The sequence below is a fragment of the Neofelis nebulosa genome, chromosome 8 (assembly GCF_028018385.1).
Source record: "Neofelis nebulosa isolate mNeoNeb1 chromosome 8, mNeoNeb1.pri, whole genome shotgun sequence".
Classification (NCBI taxonomy): Eukaryota; Metazoa; Chordata; class Mammalia; order Carnivora; family Felidae; genus Neofelis; species Neofelis nebulosa.
In genome coordinates, this window is record NC_080789.1 from 92,828,489 (window position 1) to 92,843,688 (window position 15,200).

General features: G+C 37.1%; 1 long non-coding RNA gene across 1 annotated transcript; it reads right to left on the reverse strand.

Annotated features, from left to right (window-relative positions):
• Positions 1-4,745: 4,745 nt before the first annotated feature.
• On the reverse strand, positions 4,746-9,157 carry LOC131519931 (uncharacterized). The gene is made up of 3 exons (XR_009265881.1): positions 9,089-9,157; positions 7,136-7,420; positions 4,746-5,164 (listed from the first exon to the last, which is right to left on the reverse strand). It is a non-coding gene; the product is annotated as an uncharacterized LOC131519931 (long non-coding RNA).
• Positions 9,158-15,200: the final 6,043 nt, after the last annotated feature.

Consider the following 15,200-nt stretch of genomic DNA (forward strand, 5'->3'; position numbering starts at 1 on the left):
TCTCAATCAGTGCTAATTATTATAGGGACTCCATTACCCAAGTGAGAAATGTCTCCCCTGATAAAATCCATGCTATAAAAAAGAAATTTAAACTTTCCTGCTTCTGAATCAAACATCCAAATTTTTAGTGATCCTAACACCTGACCTATGAGCGGAGTAAACAGTAAGACAACATGGCGGGAGTGCACCCGGATAGCACCAAGTCTCCAAAGACCCAAAGACAGTGTTGACAGGAGCATTCTATACATAAACAAATATTAGCTGCCATTGGCATCTAGCATTGTGCTGACAGGAAGCCCATACTATTGTTAAAGGAACAGCCCAAAAGGAAACGAACTTGTCCTCAACTCTGCTGCTTCTCACTAAGTACCCAGCTCCACCAGATCTGCCTCCAGTCCCCAGCTGGGCTTCCGTTGATCTTAACTCTAAGACAATGTTTCTCAACCTTGACATTACTGACACTTCAGATTGGATAATTCTTTGTTGTGAGTGGCTGTCCTATTCAGTTAGGATATTTTGTAGCATCCCTGGTCTCTACCCACTGGATGCTAGTAGCACCCACTACTTGTAAAACCAAAACTATCTCAAGATATTGCCACCAGGCGGAGGGAGCAAAGCTACGCTTGGTTGACAACCACTCATCTAGAGTCACAGAAAGTGGGGTGAGGAAGAAGTCACAGGTAAGCTGACTCTCAGAGGATTATTGTTAACCTTTCTGGCATCCTAGTACTCTCCCTGAATTTGATAGGGGAAAATTTCTTACCTGGAATCCACCAAAGCATATAAGTACATATAGGTAAAATTTTACTCCAGAGACCCCCTCAAGCCCAAGAACTAAAGCTGTAGGGCATTAATTTCTTTACATCAATGTTAAAATTATTTCATACCGGACTTTGCCAAGAAGCAAAATAAAAAGTTTAAAAAACCCAAATACTTCAAATGTAGTTCAAACACAGACAAGTTTACAAGATAGAGATATCTTAAAATAACTGAAATCTAGTCACAAAATGGTTTGGCACAATTTAAGAGTTCACAAACTCTATACTTTTTTCTTCTATTCTGAGTAACCTCATTTCCCCAGCTCCACCTGCATCCCCTTTCCTTCCCAAAGAAGCACTGAGTTGGAAGTAAGAGTAGTAAGAGCTAACTTCTATCTGGCACTGACTAAGGGCCAGGCCTTAATTCTGGGCACTGTTCTGAACGCTTTTACTTACACTCTCCCATGTCTTCCTCATAGCAGCTCTATGGCATAGATATTATTATTCCCACTTTACAGATAAGGAGACATTAAGAGAGTAAGTAACTTTCTCAAAGTCACACAGCTAATACGTGGCAGAACCAAGAGTCAAACTCAGACAGGCTGGTGTCAGAGCTCATGCTCTTCGACCCCTTTACCATCCAAACTATGTGTGGTCCACAGTCCTAACCAGACAATGGGTAGTAGTCATTTCCCATAGAAAGTCATACATTTCCAAGATGTATGATTTTCACAGTCAATACTAGAGACATCTAACCAACTACCTTAACTCCATGTCCCCCTTTCTCCCTCAGTTGCCATGTCCCTTATCACCTCCCTTCTCTTAGGAGGAAGGTAAAGCTTTGTTTCTTTATTACATCCTGACTAGTTTTCCAGTGAATTCAAATGATTCGGGTATCATTTGAATTTTAGGCCCTCGAAGTTTGGCCCAAGAGCCACCTGAGGATGAATCACCAGTAGTACTTACTAAAAATGCAGATTCTTAGGTCCTACCATAGATCCGCTGAATTACAATTTTGAAGGATGATGCCCAAAGCTGTACTTTAAACAGCTCCTTAGATGATTCTGATACATACAAAAGTTCGAGCTTAGTTTAGGCATCTATGATTGGTTAGCTCAGCTAGTTAGAGCTAATTAGACTGCAGTTCAGTTCTCAGAGAGAAGAGCCAACTTTGCTCTGCGGTTCTACTTCTATCCTTTCCTTATTTAGTCAGCATTCCAGCTGAATAAAAAAATTCCCAGCTACAAACAGCTAAACAATATGGGGACACAGGAAACAGTCTGGATAGATTATTACCCAAACTTACTACCTCAAGCTTATAACCCCAACTGGAAAACTAATTTCAAGGGCATCATTTTTATTCACAATGGGCAATATTTTTTTTCCATGGGTATTTCGTGAATGAGTCACAATGCCCAACTAATAATCAAGACATAGTTTCCAAAAAATAAACAAGAAAAAAACCATCAGTAAGACTTATCCCAGTTCTTGGCTAATTCATGTCTGGGGCTTAGGTCCAAAGATCTTGAGCATCTCGTATAGTTACATTGTGGGTGGATTTTTATAAATATGGTCAGTAAAAGCTCTCAAAGGGCTAAACAAAGCCAATTTACAAAGTTACATCTTGGCGGTAAACCCTGGGTAGTAGTATTTCTTCATCCGCCTAACTCCTGAACTAGCGAACCTCTCAGCAGTTCAGAAGCACTTTCAACCAAGCCAAAGTTAATAAAAGCCCTTGAATCTTACTCTCAGTCATTCAAATCAGACAGTATCTCTGAAATAACTTTTACTTAAGCTGCCAATGCCCGAAATACTATCGGATTTTTTTTTTTTTTTTTTTTGCTTCACTACATAGAAACGCTGGTACTATTGTAGAGAATATATAACAAAACAAAACAAAACAAAAAAGAGTCCATTTCCTCCTTTGAGAAATCCTAATTAGTAGCCTGCTAGTCAGTGCTTGGAAGTGAGCACAAGAAAGTGTCTCCCAGTAGATGAGCTCTGATACTGTTTTCCCAGCAGGAACCGTGTGCCAGGACTGCTCTTTAGTTACAAGCAAGTTTTATTGTTTTCCCTAAACGAAAATAAAATAGTCTGGTGGTAGAATGGAATTAGAGAAATGGGACTTCGTTGGGGGAGCCTTTCCAAACCCAGTTCAGAGAGGAAAGTTCCCGATGTTCCATAGTATTCTCTGGACGTTTCAGACCGTGGTTCCAGAACAAACGTTCATAAATTCTACCGCACTTCATTCCCTCAATTTGACTTTGACACAGTCGTGTGATTAATGGTGCAAAAGCATGCCTCAATTTTGCACAGCATTCTGTGCTTCAGCTTCTTACCGTTAAAAAAAAAAACTCATTTCATTTTCACTCCCCTTCTCTCTCTATAGAATCCTAAGAATTAACTAAGTATCTACAGCACTTTTTTAAAAAGAGGGTTCTACTTTCCAAGGACTTTTTCTAGGTGAAACATTAAGTAGTTTGCATGATTCTCCTTCCCTGACACTTTAAAGGGAGAGCTGATGTGGTTAAACAAATTTTCATTAATTCCAAGTAGATAATAAAATGTATTGTAAGTAAAACTAAATCCTTCTGTTTTCCATTTTAACTCAACCTAGATCTTTTGAAGATTTAAAGTCCCTTTTTAACTTTCAATTGCATCTCAAATTTCTAATATATTTGACATTTATTCTGTAACCACCATGTCCTAGGCTCCTTCATATATATAACATATCATTTAAGCTTCTCAACAAATCTGAGGACAGTACTATTATCTCCATTTTACAAACAAAATCCTGGCGTTCAGAAAAATAAAGCATACTTGTCTAATGTCATTGAGCTAGTAAGTAATAGAAATAAGATTCAAATCCTGGTCTCCTAACTCCAAATTTAAAGTTCAGGCAGTTGTCCCATAGCTATTACCTGGTTAAGTACAACTGCTCCGAATAAATGAGTGATCAAAATTTAGAGTTTCTAGCGTGCCAAAGAATCTCATATGCTTTATATCTTGCACTCCCATGAGGCAGTTTTTCATGTATTTTGCAAGGTGGGCATGCCCCCATGTTCTCACCCTTCCCAAGTCATACTTGTTTCACCTGCAGGAATTATAATAGAAGTATCCATAGACTTACTTCCTTTTTAAAGCTTTTTAGAAAAACAAGTCATTGGAGAGGATATGGAAGTAAATATGCATGACACAGAGTGACATGACCCAAAGAATTCCTTCTACTCAACTCAGTCTCTTAAGTCACCATTTCTAGTCCACCTTGCTGTTGCCTGGGGCAAACAATGCTACTAAGCACACCAGAACTCTTGCAGGATCTTTCTAAAGGTTCCCTGCAAAATACATTGTTTTTATAACTGCCAGTTAAGTGATGCCTTGGCTGCATTTGAGGAGGACTGGGGACATCCAGTGGCCACCTACGTTGATAACAACTGAATTATCACTACAACGACATGTTATGATGAATTTGATATAAGCTCTTGTGCTGCAAAGACTGTTAAAAGATTTCTGGTTTTAACAATTTTTAAGCTATTATGAATGGAATCCTTTGGTAGCCAGCTACTTGTATATTTCCCCCAAATAAATTTAGTTTTGTATACCTGGGTCATAGGCCACCGCCCAAATTATCTACCACATTAAGCCAAAGTACATGATTACGTTAACTTCCAAAAAATAAAAAAGATTCCGAACATAAGAAACTGTTTGACTCAGTCCATTTCCATGGATGGCCTTCTGGCCTCGGGGTATGCATGGTATACCTATACTGACGAAGTCTTCTTTTTGGCAGTCAGAAGAAAAATTAAAAAGTTGGAGGGATCAAGAGGTCTCATTGACCAACTAGTGCAATTTGGGAATTGAAATTTTTTCAGAGAGGAAAGAACACATGTGTCTTTTAACCTCGCTAGAATAATATTATTGAAAGTTACTTGGCGTTGTCCTGACATGAGATGAAAGAGTTTGGCCGATAAAAAATACCAAATAATATTGTTCTCCTAGAATGCAGTTTAATTATTATGCTTGTAATTTTTCTTCCCATCACGTGGAAAATTTTAAACCCACTTAAAACTCAACATTCATATTCTTATCTGAATAGAACAGGTAAAGGTGGAGGACAAGGTGTACAGATCAAGGACAAGTACAAGTGAATTCCTAAGATGGAATCTTTGGATCGTGCATTGTTATAACTGTCCCCCAAGCTGCTTAACTCAGCAGAAGTCACCCTCAAAAAAGTTGCATATGGGTGCATCTAGCTTTGAGGCTTCCTCAGTCCTGGTCCATGTCCTGGCTTTCTACAATAGTCACTGCAGGTCTGTAAGCTGTTCTCCAACCTTCCTTAACTTTTCCATCAATCATCAACAAACCATGGTATACCATCGCAGGACCCTGCTCCAGGTGAGATGCTCCTAAGAAGAAAGGAAATCAATGCATCTTTGGTAATTTAAGGGTAAAAGGCAGAGATGCTAGTTCACAGTGTTACTATTCCCAAAGAATTTTTCCCTAACAGAAGACAATGCCTTATCTATAAAAATAACTTGCAAAGTTGAAATTTCAAACATAATGGCAGGTGTTCAAGCTGTCCACCTCAGAGTTTTGTAAATCCTACCACGTAGAATCTCAGCTATAAATAAAACCAATCCTGATTTTTATCCATTAAAAGTAATCAGAAGAAATGAAATCCTGCATTCTGGCATCCTCATAAATCTCTAGATTGTTGTTTGACAACCAAAAAATATACATACATACACTGTGTTTAACCATACGTCACTCACATTTACCTTGAATACAAAGCTCATGTACACAGTTGATCACCTAATGATTCTCCCCGGTATTCCCCTTTTGAACTCTGTCATCTGTTTTGTAGTAACATAGTGTTATATTCTGGGGTTGCTTGGAAGGACGAACATCAAGAGACCAGTGTTCCAGCTCTGATTCTCTCACTTACAAATCATCTGAACCCACATTAGTCAATGCACACTTCAAGTCTGGCTTTCCCATCTGTGAAACGAGTGAAAATTTCCTCATACCATTTCGTTGTTTGTAATTGATCTGTTCATCCAGTGTTATGACCAGGCAAAAGTCATCTGACACCTTGAGGTTTTTGTAGCTGATTCTCTCCTTCCAGAAGAAACAACCACCCAAAGTGTCACTAACACAAAGAAACTCTGTACTTAGTTAATTATATGCCAACATTTAGGCTGGATGACGCGTGGCACAGAAATGCCCCAGATCCTACCTCTAAACTCCCAAAGTACTTTATTTTCCCTCCTATTTCTGTGAGATGTAGAAAAGGGGAGGATGAAATGCGAACCCAGGAATCTTACATCTCATTTTCTGCTCTAAACAGTAATTATAATGCTTTCTGAAGACAGCAGAAAAAATGAGCCAATGAGCGGCGCTGCCGCTCACGCCATGGTTCTCCACAGTGCGCCATCATATGCATTTGAAGATCTTTCCTTATTTTTTTTTTTCCTGCCGACACAGGAATAGGAGGCAGATCAGCAAGGAGGGCTATCACAGGAATTTGCTTTCTCTGTTTTAAGAAGAGCCATTCCATTTCTTGCCTGAAGTTTAACTTGATTATGCATTCATTAAAGGCGAGTGATGGCAATGATTAAACAAAAACATCTTTAAAATGCAGAGTTCATTCCAGCCCATTTGGTTGTGTTACACACAAATTGGATTTGCATTGCATCCTGCACAGCAGGTACTCCACTTGAAATCAAAGACAGATGCTTTTATGGGATTAAAAAGAAAACCGAGGGGGAGGGGGAGAGGGAGAGATATTGAGATATTTTGCATTTCAGTAATAATGGCTCCGAAATGAAATAGTGATCGTCCTGCCGCTTTATCCATGTAAGTGTTTGGGCTATAATTAAAAGGAAACAAGAACCCCCCCATCATAACTTGAATCGTTGTCACAGAAGAACATTTAATTTGCAGGGGAAAAATGATTTTTCCCATAAATGTCTAATAATACCTTAGCATATTTGAAATTTAATCATAAGTGGCTTAGAATTAAACCATTTGAATTATTACTGAAACATTTCAAGTGGTGACATTAAATGCTTTGTTTGAAATTAGCCATTAATTCAAAAGTCTTCTCTAGTGCTACTGTGAGAGTTTAACTCTTTGTCTGTAAACAGAGGTCCCTGGTTCTCACGCTATATAATTAATCGGCACACCTCTAGAACATTCACATTGCTGGCTATTTACTCTGGCACCTCTGGTTAAATTACTCTGGGCACTATAATTCTACAGTTGATATCATCTGCTGTTTTAAAATTTTTATATATTTGTCAGCTTCTTGGACATCTCTCGGAAGCACTGTATGAGTAAAAAAACAATCAGACTGGAAGAGCCCCAGTGTGACTTACCTTTCCATTGCTTCCGAGAAGCTTTGTACAGTGAATATGGCTAATCTCTTACAATGTCTTGCAGTGTCTGACTCTATAACAGGTCATGTTATATGAGCATTTCTTATCTATTTGATGATGGCATCTTCTGGTGGACCGAATGCACTGATGGCCCCAATCATTGGCTTCGCTCGTATCTATGCCCTTTGCGATGTGAATTTGCAGATCTTCCCATGAAGTGGTGGAATCTGTTTCTCCATGTCTTGAATCTGGGCCGGGCTTGTGATTTGATTTGGTCAACAGAGTCTGGTGAAAAGAATGATGTGTCAGTTCTAAGCCTAGGCTCTGGAGGTCCTTCTCATGAACTCTGATTCTGCAGAGCTGAAAGCCCAGGCTGGTCTGATGTAAAATGAGAGATATGTGACTCTGTCACCCATAACTCCTGTCGACAGTCCAACTACATCCAGAAGCAGAGCTTCCTAGCCAAGATAAAGCTAACCCCAACTGACACAAGAAGAACTGCCTGACTGAGTACAAAACAAATCATTAATTTGAGGGTGCTTTGTTATACAACAATGGGTAATGATACATTTCTGGATTGGGTTTTGTTTTGTTTTGTTTTGTTTTTAGTATTTAACTCGGACTTTAAATGAGGAGTAGGTTTCCAATGCTTTGCACAATGTTCATGTCAGCATGCATCCTACAAGTATTTACTAAGTCATAGTTGAGTGGAGATTTCTTTATTTTAGACTGTTAGTCAATATATTCTAATAAACTGTCATTGCATGTAGCTATGCTTTTTTGTACAATGCTTGGGAAACAACAACAACAAAAAGGTATTGTGTCCCACTCTTTTTCTCACTGAGAATAGCACACATGAAAAGTAACCCAGGAACAATGGACAAAGGACTTGTTGGAGAGAAAAGCCAACCTCATCTGTAAGTATTTTAGCCTGAAGAGTCATGTGAAATCAGACCCACGTGAGACTTATGATTTCAAAATCTTCATGGAAGAGAATTCCATTTCAAGGCCGGATGTCACTTTCCAATGATCTGTAAACCTCTAAAAAGAAGGTTGTTTCCCCACTATGGTGAATCTATGAAATACAGGATTGGAAGAAATTGTAGAGATCATCTTGTCCAGCCTCCTACTTCACACAGAAATCTCCACCTCAGTTCCCCAGAAAGGTAATAATTGTAACTAGTAGCTACCATTTAACATACATTTACTAAGTGCTAGATCCTGTTCTAAGTACCATCTGTGAATTAGTTCTTCACAAAAATATTATAAGGTAAGTGCAATTCGAAAGTTGGGGGAAATGAGCTTCAGGTTAAGCAACATGTCCGAAGTCATGTAGCTAGCAGTACATGACAGACAGAATTCAAACTCTACAGTCTAGTCTCTTAACTATGAACCAGTACTCCCTGTTAATAATTAGATCCATTCATTGAAGATTGAGCTACCCTATGGTGAGGTGAGTTCTCCCTCTTCCCCAGAAATACTCCAGCAGAAGCAAAATGTCTGAAAGCCCACATAACATAATGGGTTAAGCCCAAACCTCCCACACTGTAATTTCTACCCATTGGCTTTGTTTCTAGCATGAGGGCTGCAAAGAAAAATTCTGTATTCTTTTCTACATGACAAACTTTCAAATATTTAACCATTTTCTCTTCGCATTCATTCTTCAGTCAGTATACTTTTGATGTTCTTCACTAATCTGATCAGCCTCCTAATGAAATCTCCACAACCTCCCCAGTCCCTACCTCACCATTTTAGTTCAGAGACTATTATCTTTGCAATGTAAGATAGCATCTAGTTTTTATGGTGTGGTTGGTTGGTGTGTGGTTGATTGATTATATGACTTTAACTAGAAAAATTAATACTGAAAATATATCAAACATTGAGTTACAAAAACTACAAATATTTTTCAAGTCATCCAACCCTATAAACATTTTGTAGAGTTTTGTTCTTTACCTAAGTGTAAGACCTCAGTAAGTACTTGGAAAGGCACATGAGTCAAGTCTATTACCAGATTCAGAACAATGTCATTGTTAGCCTATCATAAACATTTAGAACCCAGAAGATGGTAGGAATCCATAATGCTATTTTTCTGGATGGATTGCCTTCTAATTCATTCCAAGTCTGCCTCAGAAAGCTGTCCAGCATCACTTCTTACCACTGGCCCACTCCCAAGTTTCTACCTCCATTTTGGTAATACCTCTGTACCTGAGGTCATAATACTCATACTCATAGTATGGATATGGCACCAGTACATAGTAAAGGATGTCTTCCAGATTCTTCAAAATGAAGCATCTGAAGGAAAAGTAATATAGTCAATTAATCTTTGACAAAGCAGGAAAGAATATTCAATGGAAAAAAGACAGTTTTAAACAAATGGTGTTGGGAAAACTGGTCAGCAACATGCAAAACAATGAAACTGACCCACTTTCTTACACCCTACACAAAAATAAATTCAGAATGGATTAAAGACCTAAATCTGAGACCTGCAACCATGAAAAGCCTAGAAGAGAGCATAGGCAAAAATGTCTCTGGCATTGGCCATACACAACATTTTTCTGGATATGTTTCTTGAGGCAAGGGAAATAAAAGCTATTTTATTTATCTCCAAACTATAATGAGATATCACCTCACACCTGTCAGAATGGCTAAAATAAAAAATACAAGAAACAATAAGTGTTGGCAAGGATGTAGAGAAAAAGGAACCCTCTTACACTATTGGTAGAAATGCAAACTGGTACAGCCACTGGGGGAAATAATATGGACATCTCTCAAAAAGCTAAAAACAATACTACTCTGTGATCTGATAATCATACTCCTGGGTATTTAACGAAAGAAAGAAAGAAAGAAAGAAAGAAAGAAAGAAAGAAAGAAAGAAAGAAAGAAAGAAAGAAAGAAAGAAAGAAAGAAAGAAAGAAAGAAAGAAAAGGATAAAGGAAAAAACCCCACTAATTCAAAGGGATACATGTACCTTATATTTATAGCAGCATTACTTATAATAGCCAAGATATAGAAGCAGCCCAAGAATCTATCAATAGATGAATGGATAAAGAAGATGTGATATGTACACACACACACACACACACACACACACGGAAAAACATGGAATATTATTCAGCCATAAAAAAAGAATGAAATCTTGCCATTTGCAACAACATGGATGGATCTAGAGATTACAATGCTAAGTGAAATAAATCAGTCAGAGAAAGACAAATACCATAAGATTTCCCTTATATGTGGAATTTAAGAAATAAAACAAATGAGCAAATGAAAAAAGAAAGAGAGACAAACTAAGAAACTTGCTCTCAACTATAGAGAATAAAATGATGGTTACCAGAGGGGAGGTAGGCGGGGAGATGGGTTAATTAGGCCATTGGGATTAAGGAGTGCGATTGTGATGAGCACGGGGTGATATATGGAATTGTTGATTCACTATATTGCACATCTGAAACTAATATAACACTGTATGTTAACTACACTGGAATAAAATAAAATTTAAAAAGGACGGATAAACCTCTTTTTTTGCTAATGTTGACCAGCTTTCTGTGAAGAACTTAAATATTGTTATGCTAACAAAATATATGTTTGTTCATTTATGTGGGGGTTTGTTTGTTTTAACCAAAGTCTGTCCATAATTGCTGGCATTTTATAATGATCATTGCTCATATTCTTGTATTTCATTCAAAGTGCCCTAATGATAACTGTAAGAAATGACAAAATACACATTTCATTCATTTATTTGTATTTTGTTACTATATTCAAGACACTTGCTATATATTTATATAATATATACTTATACTGCATGTGTGTATAATTATTATCTCACAGCAGTTATAAGAGGCAGGATTTTTTTGAAGTTAACTATATTGAGAGATAATTTCAAACAATAATATGTATTCATTTTAAGTGTAGAGTTTGATAAGTGTTGATAAATGAATGCATCAGGTGGCCACCATCTAAATCAAAGTATAAAACATATCAAAATATTCCCTTGGACCCCGCTTAACTCAATTTCACATCCAGGCAATCGCTGATCTGATTTCTGTCACATAGATTATGTTTGCTGGTTCTAGAATTTCACTTAAACAGAATTATACAATTCCAAACTCTTTTGTGTCTGTTTTCTTTTTCTCAGTATTATTTTTAAGAGTCATCAATGTTGCTGTATGAGTAGTTTAGTCCTTTCACCTGTTGGGTACTTGCTCATTGTATGGCTATAACACAATTACTTTTTTCATTTATCTGTGGATAGATATTTGAGTTTTTTCCCAGGTGAGGGCTATTACCAAAAAAGGTTCTTATGAGCACTTGTGTATGAACATTTTGTGGACATCTGTTTTTATTTCTCTTGGACATATACCTAAGGTGTGGTATTTTAGGGTATATGGTTAGTGTATATTTAACTTTATACAAAACTGTCAAACTGTTTTCCAAAGTGGTTGTACCATTTTACATTCCCACAAAACCGGTTTGGGTTTTTGAGGTTTTCTTTGTTTTCATTTTCAGTTTTTGTTTTTTCTGTTGCTGCACATCCTTACCAACACTAGGAATTATCAGTCTTTTTCATTTTAACCACTCAGATGGGTGTGAAATCATATTAATTTCGGTTTTAATTTGAATTTCCCTAATAAATAATGATGTCCAGTATATTTGCATGTGTTTATTAACCATTATATATCTTCTTAAAAAAAAAAAACATTTGTTCAAGTCTTTGCTCATTTTGAAGGGTGGTTTGTCTCTTAGTGAGTTATAAGAGTAATCAATCTATTCTCGATTCTAGTTCTTTGTTAGAAATTGCAAATATTTTTCCTTCTTTTGTTGCTTTCCTTTTCATTCACTCAGTGATGTCTTTTGAAGAGCAGAAACTTTTAATTTTGATGCAGTCCAATTTATTATATATTTTCTTGTATGTTTTTTGTGTCCTAAGAAATCTTTGTCTACTCAATGTTTAAAAGATTTTTTTGTATGTTTTCCTCTAGGTGTTTTATAGTTTTATTACTTGTCTTTAGATCTATGCTCCATCTCCAGTTTATTTCAGTGTATGTTGCAAAATAAGGGAGGAGCTTCATTTTTCTCTCCATACAGATAACCACTCTTCCAGCACCATTTGTTAAAAAGACTGATTTTTTTTCTCCCTTGAATTATCTTGGCACCTTTGTCAAAAATCAATTGACAATATATGTCTGGACTCTATGTTGCTCCGTTGATCTATATATCTATCCTTACACCAATATCACAGTGTATGGATTACTACAGTTTTATAGTAAGTCTTAAAATCAGGTGGTGTAAGTTGTCTGTCTTCCTTTCTGTTTTTCAAAATTGTTTTTTTCTAGTCCAGATCTTTTGCATCTCCTTATAAATATTAGAATCAATTTGTCATTTTCTATAAAAATCATAGAGTAAGATTTTTATTAACATTGGATTGACTCTATATATCAATTTAAGGAGAATTGCTCCTAACTACATTAAATCTTCCAATCTATAAATGCGATATATCTTTCCTCTTATTCAGGTTTTCTTTAATTTCTTTTATCAGTGTTCTTTGATTTTTACCAGACAGGCCTAGTACATATTTCATCAAATTTTGTCTAAGTATTGCAGAAATTATTAACTAAACTTTAGCAAATGAGAGAACGAGATGATCAGAGAGGTTATGCAGTTCATCCAAAGTCACAGATCTAGCAACTGGTTGAATCGAGAAGTGACTGAATCTAAAGACAATGTTCTTAACCACTAGGCCAGCAATTTTCAGAACAAAGATAGGAGTTGACCAACCAGGAAGCTTTTTCAAACCTTACATGCCCATTGCCCCGCTAGACATCCTGATAACTCATTAGAGAAAGGAAAAGTGGGCCCGGATAGGTTAAAAATCTCCCAAGATGCTTTCTATTAGAACCTGCTGGTTGAGAACTACTGAGTAAGGCTTTTTTGCATTCTTCAGTCTCAGCATGGTCAATCTCAGCTGGCCACCATTTGAATCCCATCCGATTTGGTTTCTCTCCTGGCCTACTTGATTAGGCCAGGAGAGAACGATTCTGTATGACTGGAGAGCCAGACAGATCTTACACTATGTAGCTTCATAAACAGCAAAATAGGTGTTGCTCCCACATTCTGGTCTCACCTAAGCTTCTATTCTGTGAATAAGTTTATAGTCTAGTCATTAGAGATGAGACATGCAATCTAATTTTAAATACACGCAATGTTTTAAAATCTAACAATTATTTATTTCACTTCACTCATTCCACTTTAACCTACTTTATTTTGCCTCCAGTCTCTCCTTTCTTTAATAAGCTAAATATTTAGTTTTGAAATACAAAGTTTGAAGAATATGAAGAGTGGGGAAGGTAACAAGAAAAAGAAATGGGATAGTGAATTGCAGATTAGAGGCGCCCTGTGCTAATTCGAGAGAAAAGAGGATCATGGTCCTGGGTGACAAGTCAGCAAGGAGCCATGCTCAGGAATTTCCATGCCTGAAGAGTTTTGCCATGATATGCTGGTCATAGGATACAGCAGAGGAATCTAGCAGCATGGAAAAGAAATGAGCTTTGTAATGAAACCTGCATATATCCGTTTGAGAGAGAAGGAATGACAGCCATTCATGAATAAGCTATTTGAATGGAAAGCAAATCTTAGTAGATACTTTTATTATAGTACTAATAATTACTAAAATGTATTTATCTAGCCTACCAGGTACAAATACTGCCCTTGGAGCTGTATCAATGAAAAGGGAGAATAATAAGATCATGTTTATTGCTCTCAAGGAGTGTTCACTTCATAAGGAAGAAAACACACACGTGCAAAACAACAATTCAAAGCATCCTGTAGCAAATGCTGTTGATTATCCAGAAATAATTTCTGCCCCCCAGTCCACTCTGCACAGCACCCTGCTATCCTGGGACGCTGACTAAAGGGTTAATCATCTTGTACAAAGTGACAGAGGATGTGGATTTTACAGGAGCTAAGTCAATTTATTTGTAATCATGGCCTTAGACTAGTGACTAGATTTAACTGAATGTATACTTTTTATCTGTAAAATGGAGTAAGTGCTTTACAACTTTTTAACGAGTATTAACAGAGATAATGGGGAATACTCGGTAAACTGTCAACATATAGTTATTGGTGCTGTTGGTAATGGTAGTTGTAGTAATAGTATCATAATTATCATCTTTGTCACCCAGCCCTTTGTCTATGTGCCCTACCTCAAATCAATTACTTCTGTCTTCACATGTTTTTAGCAACAACCATGATAACCCTTTATCTATAAACTCATCCTGTTCCTTAGCTCCCATTCAGTGAAACTCCAACTATTGTCAGAACACCAGAACCAAGATTCAGATGCCTGCGTGGTGACTGCTAGGACCGTTCATTGACCTTGGAACAAGTTTATTTGCTGCTGGTCAGATTCAGAACCCCGCACCTTGGGGATTCTTACAATCGCTTGGGATCTGCACTGCCTCCAAGCCACAACACTTCCAGTCTTCTTTGGTCTGTCCAACTATACAGAGACTTCTGTCTTGACCTCTGATTCAAATCATTGATGTAATTTCCCTCAGGGTAGCTGGCATTTTGCCATGACTAGCACTCTTGATTTACCCAACTGGAAAGGCTACGTTGCTTTGTTCCTGACAGAGCCACTTACCTTTAAATGTTGCTGTATAATGAGGAATATTGGGATCATATTTGTAATAATGACTAACATCTAAATAGTATTTCAGATTAGAAAGCACTTCCACATCCATCCTAATAGCAACCTTATAAGAAAGATATTCTATGCCCACGGTGAGAAAAATTGAGACTGGAAAAGGTTAAGTGAATTTTCAGTACCATATTATATATCTAAGCTAAAACTTAAAACCAGGGCTTCTGACCCCCGCACCTATGGATTTATCATACCCAAACTTCTATTTGGTAAAAGAATCCTTTATTTGCCAACTTGACCAAAACACACATTTATTTATTCATTCAGAAAACATTTAGTGAGTACCTATATGCTATAAATACCTTTCCCTTCAAAGATGTTCACCGTATAGCAAGAACACAATTCTATAAACATAGGAGCTGTTTCTTA